The sequence below is a fragment of the Podarcis filfolensis genome (genome assembly GCF_964270895.1).
Source record: "Podarcis filfolensis genome assembly, chromosome: 16".
NCBI classification, from domain to species: Eukaryota; Metazoa; Chordata; class Lepidosauria; order Squamata; family Lacertidae; genus Podarcis; species Podarcis filfolensis.
This window is the reverse complement of record NC_139620.1, coordinates 5,615,289-5,625,309: the sequence shown is the minus strand read 5'-3', so window position 1 is coordinate 5,625,309 and position 10,021 is coordinate 5,615,289. Positions and strand designations below refer to the sequence as shown.

The following is a 10,021-nucleotide window of genomic DNA, read 5'->3' as shown; positions in this document are numbered from 1 at the left end:
ACTGATGATTCCCAGTGACTGGTATTACGCTCAGGCATACAGCATATAACAGTGAGAGAACATAGCTCTCATGGCTGGGAGCCATTGTTAGTCTGATCTGCACTAGCTTGTCGAATCCCCTTTTAAAGCCATACAAGTTGGTGGCCATCACTGTAGAGATGAAAGACACTACTTCTGGAAGTCCTGCAGACTCCTGTCAGGCCAGTGCGCATGGGCAGCAGGATAGCTCAGTAGGTAGAGCATGAGACTCCCAATCTAAGGCTCATGGGTTCAAGCCCCATATTAAGCAAATAATTTCTTTATTACAGGGTATTGGACTAGATGACCCTCCTAGTGCCTTCCAGTCCTACAATTCTATGATAGCGAAGGTGAGTAATCAAATGTGTACATAATGTCATTTTGGTTCATTGTAGCGATAACTGAATTTCCATGGAATGTGCATGAGCTCTGCACACACCAAGTGATCTCATAAGAGAGAGAAACACCCCTGGTTTCCCCACCTTGGAACTCATATGGGGTGTGTCCAGCAATCATTGCCCAGGTGACAGAAGGACAACAAGACCGAGACCCAATGGATGGAGACATCATCCCTTGCTTGGAAATTCTGTGTGCAATACCATGAGTCAAAGCCAAGGTTGCACAGCTCCAACTAATTAAGAAAGAGATTGGTACAAAATGCAAAGGAAAAGAAAACAAATAAGAATGGCTGGGCCATGGCTCAATCGACAGGAGGGGTTGGCTAAGGAATAGTATAAAAAGGTGCACTGGATGGTAGGCTGACATTCACAACAGCTGCACTTCCAGAGATCTCTTTGGTGAACCAGGTAAGTCTCTCTCTCTCTCTCTCTCTCTCTCTCTCTCTCTCTCCCTCCCTCCCTCCCTCCCCTCCCTCCCTCCCTTCCTTGTCCTCCCTTCCTTGTCCTTTCAGGCAGTGGTGACTGGTGCGCATTGGGAATGGCATGGTGGAAGGCCTTAGAATCTGGTTCCCTCCAATGCTGCTGGACTCCAGCTCCCATCCTTCTCCTAACAGCTCTCAGCACTCTTAACAAACTACAGCTCCTATAATTATTTGGGGGAAGCCATGACAGTTTAAAGTTGTTTCTTGGGGCCTTAAATGTATGGTCTGAATGTGACCTTGGGAGCAGTCTGTTGCCCACCAATGTTCCCATTAGCCGCAAGCATGGCCAATGTTCAGGGATGCTGGGAGTTGCCATCCAACAACATCTAGAAGACACCACATTGGTTACTCCTGGATTCGTGTGAGAGAGATGTTGGATAATTTCCATGCTGACTGGTGGGCCAGGAGGCAAGGAGCCCAACAGCAGGGTTGTTGTGAGAATAAAATGGGGCAGGGGAGGGTCATTAATATTCATGCCTTGTGCGGCTCCCAGGAGGAAAGTTGGGATGCAAATGCAGTCAGAAATTACCCAATTATACAAGAGTAAGCCCAGATCTGCCTTCTGTTTCCTACAGGTTCGCTTTGACAGCCAAGAAAGATGTGTTCCCGTCAGGACAAAGACCAATGCTACAAGCAGGAGAAAGAGGAAGGGTCCTGCTGTGGTGGCCGGAGGTCTTCCACCAGTGAGGACCGAGGTTCCTGCTGTCTGGGACGGAGAAACAGCGGAGGGTGTCATGGCAATCGGGGTTCATCCGGCTGTCATGGGAAGCAACAAGAACAGCAACAGCAGCAGCAGCAGCAGCAGGTCTTCCAAGTGCCATCCCAGAAGCTGAAGTAACACCAAGGAGAATTCCTAGAAGGGCCTAATTCTGCAAGAATTAGGTGGAATCATTTCAACACCAGTTGCTGAGCACTTGAGACACTCTCAATACGTTCTGTCAGCTTTATCCATGCAACAAATTCCACCACCCCAATGCTCCAAATTCTTAGCTGCCTCTTCTCCTCTTCAATGGGAAACATCTCCTGTGAAATTTGAAGCATGAGAAGAGCAAGGAGAGACATCCAGCTATTTCTATTTGCTGTTCATTTGCACACATGAGAGAATAAATAATAAACAATTAGTAATAATGAACTCCTGAGCTTTGATTTCTTTTAAACTTTTTTATTTTAAGAATCTCTGCATTTCATCCAAATAATCTTCCATTTCAATCCCGTGAATGACCAATCTCAATGTCATGTTGATGCAGGTTCATAGGAAGTTGCATTCTACTGAAACAGCGCCTTGGTCATCTAGCTCAGTATTGCATACATTGATTATTGCGTATATTATTGTGTACAGTGGATCTCCAGGGATTCAGGTAAGGGAGGCAGTGATGCTTCTGAATTGCGGTTACTGGGAATCCCAGGAAGGAAGAGTGCTCTTGCATAGCCTCCAACATTTCTCTGATGAAAATAGGGAGGTCCTATTCTATTATTATTGTTATTATTATCCTCCTCCTCCTCCTCCTCATCATCATCATCAATATTCCACCCATCTGACTCAGTTGTGAGTCACTCTAGACAACATCCAACATAAAAAAACACAATAAACTTCAGTATACGTGGTTTCCTTCACATGTCTTATAAAGTTTGTATAGTGACTTATCTCTTTGGCTCAGGGGTTGGATAATTCCATACCCTCAAACATTTCTCCAGTGAAAATAAGGATGTCCTAAGGAACAGCGGGACATTCCGGGATCAAATCAGAAACCAGGAGAGCTTCAGTAAATCCAGAACTGTCTCTGGAAAATAGGGACACTTGGAGGGTGGTTTTTGCACTGTGAAAATAGTTTACTGAATGAGATGCCTCATTGGCCTGATATATCCTGATTCTTCTTTTGTTCTTATGGGAATGCCCGGTATTGAACCTAGGAAATTGTTTGCCTGCAAGAAGTGCTCAAAGGAGACATAGAAGACAGTATCTAACCTTCTTAAGGACTCCACTCCATATTTGTGTAGGGTTTCTTTTCCTGATGATAACCCGCAAGGCAGCAGGAATGGCTTTTTCCTCAGGGCTCATTTCCAAAGCCTTTCTCACAAATGAGTATAACCGCAAGGCAGGAGAGATTTGGATCACAGTTTTCCTTCTCCTAGATGAACTACCTTCTGAATATGATGAGCCCCGTCTGTCCCCATGCCACTGTATAAGACAGTAATATAAAAATATCTGAGCAACTAATGGTAAATGATTACAAGCAACAGGAAGGGTCACAGCTTAGTGGCAGAGCATGTAGCAAGTGCCAGGTACAGTCCTGCCATTTCCAGGTAGGGCTGTGAAAAGCTCCCCACCTAAAACACCAAAGACCCAATGCCCTTTCAGTGTGTTTAACACAGGGATAGATGGACCAGTGGTCTGACTCTGTAGAAAACAGCCTCCTGTGTAAACCAGCTTTTTATTCAAGAAGAGGGGCTAAAATCTCACTTGATTTTTAGGCTAAGGACCATAGCACTGTGGCAGAGCAATAATATAAAGGCATAGCTGTCAACCGTCCCTTATCTGGCGGGAAACTCCCTTATCCCAGCACCGTTTCCTGCTGCTGTCCCGGATTGATGATGTCCCTTAAATTTCCCGGGTTTCATGCTCACCCAGCTCAGGAGGGAAGCAGACTCAGGGTCCTCCGCCGTGAGAGAGAGAACGCACATGAGCTGGCGCTTCTTCGTCTCTCCCTTTTCCTCCTCAGGGGCGTGTCGTGAGGAGACGGGTGGCGGCAGGCGGGCAGGCAGCCCCTCTCTTGCGAGACTTCCGCCGCGCTGCCAGGGGAAGCCGGAGGCGGCAAAGGCAGAGGCTGAGGAGGCGGCCTGAGGGAGGAGGAAGAGGAGGGGATGCAGAGGGACGCAGAAGGGCGGCACTTCAACAGCCGCAGCGCTCCCATAACTGCCTCATGCCGGGCTCGCGGGCGAGAGTTTCTCTCCCTCCCTCCCTCTCTCTCGGGCAGGGAAGGGCCGATGGAACTCCTCGTGCCAGGACGACGGCAGCCCCGACGTGCATAAGCTAAGCAAAATCCCTTATTTTGGCTGCTGATCCCTTATTTTCAAGGCTGCTGGTCCCTTATTTTCAAATCTGTAAGTTGACAGCTAGGTATAAAGGTAGCTTAGTGGCAGAGCAGCCTCCCTAACTAGAGCTTAGAAAGACACCCTGTCTGAAACAGTGCAGACTGACTTTTTAAAATTTATTAAAATATAAAACGCATACATATACATATACATTTACACAATACACATACACAACACACTACCTTATTTTCATAACATAAAACATACCTGCATTACTCCATATAATACCTACCTATACTGTACATATCAACAGACCTACATACCTACCCCACACAGACACCCACCAAGTGACTTCCAGCCGTTCTTGTTACGCTACTTTATTTTTCCAACTAGCTTAAACGCATTTCATTATTTCTTTAATCTCTTCTTCTATCTTGACTTTACTCTCCTTTCACTCTAATCATTTTCTGGATTCACTCAATATCTGTCAGAAATTCTACTTTTTCCACATAAATTTTGATGTATTCCTTAAAGATAGCCCACTCCTTATTCACTTTTTGTATCATATCTCCTCTTATCCTCCCTGTTAGTTCGGCAACACTGCAGACTGACTTCGTCGTTCGTCGTTTAGTCGTTTAGTCGTGTCCGACTCTTCGTGACCCCATGGACCAGAGCACGCCAGGCACTTCTGTCTTCCACTGCCTCCCGCAGTTTAGTCAAACTCATGCTGGTAGCTTCAAGATCACTGTCCAACCATCTCGTCCTCTGTCGTCCCCTTCTGCTTGTGCCATCAATCTTTCCCAACATCAGGGTCTTTTCCAGGGAGTCTTCTCTTCTCATGAGGTGGCCAAAGTATTGGAGCCTCAGCTTCACGATCTGTCCTTCCAATGAGCCCTCAGGGCTGATTTCCTTCAGAATGGTCCGTTCTTAACCTGAAACTGTTCTTAACCTGAAGCACCACTTTAGCTAATGGGGCCTCCTGCTGCAGCTGCGCAGCAGCTGGTTTTGTACATTTTGGCTAGTTTTACAAGTGTTAAGTACCATCGGTAAAGCATTTTCATGAAATTCTCTTTCAGGTCATAGCACACAGTGAATTTCAGTTCCTACCTCCATAACCTTTCCCATGCTTCCATTTGAATATTGTCACCAAAATCTTTGGCCCATTGGACCATTACTGATTTAACTCCCTCCTCCTTGACCTCCCAGTCTAAGAGGAGTCTGTACATTTTAGAGAGTGATTTTTTATGGTTTGAATTAGATCTTTCTCAAGTCTTGATATTTCTGTGGAAAAGCCCTTCTGTTTGTCTTTTCAGAATGTCTCATTTACAGTGGTACCTCAGGTTACATACGCTTCATATTACAGACTCCGCTAACCCAGAAATAGTGCTTCAGATTTCCTTCAGAATGGATAGGTTTGACCTTCTTGCAGTCCATGGGACTCTCAAGAGTCTCCTCCAGCCCCTTCATGGATCACTGCCTTCCCGTGGCGAAGGGGCTTGAATAACTCAGAGAAGCTATGAATTATGCCGAGCAGGGCACCCAAGATGAACAGGTCATAGTGGAGAGTTTTGACCAAACGTGATCCACCTGGGGGAGGAGAACCAGCAAGCCACTCCAGTATCCCTGCCAAGAAAACTCCATGGACAAAGACAACAGGCAGACTGACTTGGTGTAAGACAATTCCTTATGTTCTATATTGGGACCAAGGCCCTGTAGCAGAGCATCTTCCTTTTGTACAGAAGGTCCTAGGTTCAAACAACAACACTTCCAGGTAATTCTAGGAGAGACTCCCTCCCTGAGACCCTTAAGAGCAGTTGCCAGTCCATGTGGATGGGACTAGATAGTGAAGTCAGGTGTCACATCCTGACAGAAGGCACCCACAGACACAGGTGCATAACATACTCAAGTGTAACGGAAGATAGGAATCTCATGTAGGAATGAGTCAAAACTCATTAATGCAAGATGGTGGGGAGTTAATGAAATGTGAGGCTATGGGTGCGTCAAAAATTCTAATAGAATGTCTCTGGTGCCTGAAATGGAATGTCTGGAGATGGTATAAAAAGCTCTTTTGTTCCAAGGGATCCTCATTCGCTCGACAACACTTGACTTGACAACAACAGCTTCTCAGTGATTGACTGGGTAAGTATGAGGACCTCGCTTTTCTCTGGACTGTCAATGGATCTGTCATTCTTCAAGGGAGCCTTCTGCCAAATCTAATTGAGTAGGACCAATAGCTTTCCAGATTTGTGACCGGAGAGGTCAATATCTGCTAGTCATGATGGCTATGTTCTACCTCCACAGGCAGAGGCTGTTTGGCTCTGAATTGCAGTTACTGGGAAGCTGCTGTGCTCAGGAAAAGTTTATGGGCTTCCCATTGAGACATCTGGTTGGCCACTATGAGAACAGGATGCTGGATGAGATGGGTCTTTGTCATTATCCAGTAGACTCTTTTGTCTTATTTTGTTTTCATGAAAATATTTTACCAAACCAAATTCAAGACGCTTGTGATATGTTATAAACTCATTAACAACTTGGGACTTAGATACTTGGGCTCCCAACTTTCATCATCCACTGGAAGCCGAACCAAAGGTAAAGGATGATGGGATTTGTATTCCATCCTGATGGAATGGCTGCTGTAAACAATAGTGGTGGGATGAGCCTGATGAAACTCTTCCTCTAGCAAGGAAGGGGAAGAGGCCCTGAAGACCCATCTCTCCCCCTGCTACAGCCTGATGGAATTCCTAGTGATGTGCTGAACCTTTGAATGGCCTTTATCTTGATTAGATTGTTGGGTTCGTATAGCTCAGTGCTGCCTATTTTAATGGGCAACAGCTCTCCAGGGTTTCAGACTGGATCTTCTCCCAACCCTTCCTGGAGGATCCAGGGATTGAACCTGGGACCTTCTGCATACAAAGCCAATGCTCTATTTCTGAGCCACAGTCCTCCTCCATAGAAAGGAACAAACGAAGTTGCCTTGTATGGAGCCAGACCATTGGCTACAGATTGCTCAATGTTGTCTGTCTTAACTGGTACAGGCTCTGCAGACCCAGCCCTGTCTGATTGAACCTGTGGCCTTCTTCTGCGTGCAAAGCAATTGTGCTACCTACAGAGCTATGGGGCCATTCCCTCTCTTAGTCAAACTGTTGGTCCATCTCACCTAGCTGTTCCTCCTCTGACCAGCTATGGTTGTCCATGAGTATTTGGCAGTGGCAAATCTATGATGGAGATGCTTTTTTAAAAAAAAAAAAACAACTGAGCAGGGATTTGATAAACAAAGCATGTGTTTTAGCGCTGAGTAATGGGATTTCTCGATTGACATAGCATTTTGTGAGAGCTTGACTGCTGTCTATAAATGGCTCTAAAATCAGGATGTAGCTGGAAAGTCAGAGGGTTTTTTTATGGCATTTCTTTTTGTGCCTGGTTAGATTGGCTGGACTGGAGTGGGGACAAGGAACAAATCTTGATTTCTGAAAACACATTTGAAAACTGTCAAGTGTCCTAAAAGCAATGTTGATTTGGGAACAAAGCTTCTCAATTCAGAGGCATCTGTGTTGTAGGGAAAGATCTCTCCGGGGCACCCTCTAAACCCGAAGGTGCAAGGATAAATATTCAACGAGCATGGATTGTGAATGTTGCTGACTTTGCATGTCCACCACTGGTGGGAAATAAATTTCCTTGGGAAATATTCTAGTATATTTAAAGAACATGTCTGAACCAATCTGGGATTATATATGAAACATACCTATAAAGGTATAAAATAGGGAAGGGGGAACCTGTATCCCTCCAGATGTTGTTGGTCCCTGATTCCCATCACTCCTAGCCAGCATGACTGATAGGCAAAGAATGATGGGGGCTGGAGTCCAAAAACATCTGGAGGGCCTGAGGTTTCCCACTGATGATCAACAGGGTTGCCAAACCTCCAGGTCTAACCTAAAGTCTACAGGTTTAATTTGACTCCCTTCAAATGCCTGGTGGAGGCTTGAATCTCCAGGTGTGGAAGAATGCCAATAAGAATAAGATTAAGAATAATAGTGGAAGTAGAATTAATAATTCATTCAGAAGATTTGCAAGCTTCATCTCAACAGGAGCTGGCTGCAAATGACAGCCCAGATACTTGGGGAGGGTCTGCCCTGCTTGCTTTTCTCTCTCAATTGACCTCAGTCTCCAGGACCCACACCATAACATCACAAGGAACCACCCCAGGGTCTCAGGTTTGGGCTCTAAAATATCAAGGTCTGGGATGTTCCCCACGTGGCAACCCTACTGGTCTAGGAAAATATGTCTATCAAAGGTAGGAAACCTCTGGACCCCCAGATGTTATTGGACTCTTATGTCTAGCATCACCAACCAGCATGGCAAATGGAAGAAGGAAAATGAGAGTTCTAGCCCAGGCATAGGCCAACTCTGGCCCTCCAGATGTTTGGGACTACAATTCCTATCATCCCTAGCTAACAGAACCAGTGGTCAGGGATGATGGGAATTGTAGTCCCAAACATCTGGAGGGCCAGAGTTGGCCTATGCCTGTACTAGTCCAACAACATCTGGAGGATCACATACCTGCTTTACAGAATACCCCAAAAGCTGCTGCCTTGGAGAAACCGGATCAAAAGTGACATTGGCCTTTCTCTCTTTCTTTCCCTCCAGAAGTTATCAAAGCCATAGCAAAGATGAGCCAACAACAACAACAACAAGGAGGAGGTGGCTGTTGTGGCGGCAGAAGTGGTGGTGGAGGAGGAGGAGGCTGTCATGGTGGTGGTGGCCATGGAGGAGGAGGAGGCTGTTGTGGTGGCCGTGGAGGTGGTGGTGGATCATCTCAACAAAGCCAGAGGAGTGGAGGATGCTGCCGTAGTGGTGGCAGTGGTGGTGGTGGAGGTGGAGGAGGATGTGGTGGCCGTGGAGGTGGATCTTCTCAAAGCAGAAGCAGCAGCGGAGGAGGATGCTGCGGTGGCAGGAGCAGTGGTCAAAGTAGTGGTGGAAGCAGCGGTGGAAGCAGCAGCGGATGTTGCGGTGGTGGCGGCGGTGGTGGAAGTTCTCAGCAGAAGATGAAGTAGATGCCTCCAAAAAGACCTGAAATCCCAACCCACAATGACCACCACCTCTTCAAGATATCTTCTTGCAAAGCAAATGGTTGCTGTCTTTTCCAGATGATGAGCCAGACCTTCCTCTGGCATGGGAAACATCAGTCTTTCGTTTTCCTGCTATGACTACTTCTTTCAAGGCATTAAAAACTTCTTTCCTGCAAGCCTGTCAGTGTCATGGTGTTCTTTTCCTATCTTCACTTCTCCATACACACATAATGTTCCTACTCTTCACCCACATTGTCCTCTCTGCTCCCAAGCTCTGCAAGTAGTCCTTACACAAAACGTATGGGAGATGCTGGGGATTGAACCTGAGACCTTCTTCATAAAGAAGGTTCCCTACCACTGATTTAGAAGTCCTCCCAAAATAGGAAGCTGCCTAGATAATCTTGCCCAGTATAGTCTACTGTGACTAGCTGCATCTCTAGGGCCTCAAAATGAGGAAGATATTTCCCATCCTTTCCCACGTGATCTCTTTTCAATGGGAGATGCTGTTGGCTAAACTTGGGGTCCTTTTTTCATTATTGAGCTAGAATGATGGACCTACGGTCTCAGTATAAAGGAGCTTCCTATATTCTTCGTCCACAGTTGAATATGCTCATGGCTTTTAAGAAAACATGATTTAAATTTGATTTCTTCAGTGAACCGTTCACTGTGTACCTATCATATTACATCTGTTCTTATTTCAGGCAAAGACAGAAGTGTTCTTTTGAATCTCCTCCCAGATTCCACCTTTTCAAAAAGCATCCAAATGAGTCATCTTGTCTAATTCCTTGCCAAACAAACAGAACCTGATTATCACCTGACACGAGAAGTTAGCCAGAAAGTCTGATTAGGAAAATATATAGAAGAATGTCTAATGCTCTCCTTAGGGTTGTAAATCATAGAAACCAATTCCTAGGGGCAGTAATGGATTCTCCCTCCAATAAAATATTTGAGGGGACTGGGCCCCCAAGAAGTTAATGGGCATTGCCATTCAAATGGTGTGGGGTGTAGCTTAACTGCCCCCCCC

The 10,021-nt window shown here is 45.9% G+C and overlaps 1 long non-coding RNA gene across 1 annotated transcript; it reads left to right on the top strand.

Annotated features, from left to right (window-relative positions):
- LOC310750943 lies at positions 1-2,030 on the top strand. Its single transcript, XR_014542353.1, has 2 exons — positions 1-824; positions 1,474-2,030. It is a non-coding gene; the product is annotated as an uncharacterized lncRNA (long non-coding RNA).
- Positions 2,031-10,021: the final 7,991 nt, after the last annotated feature.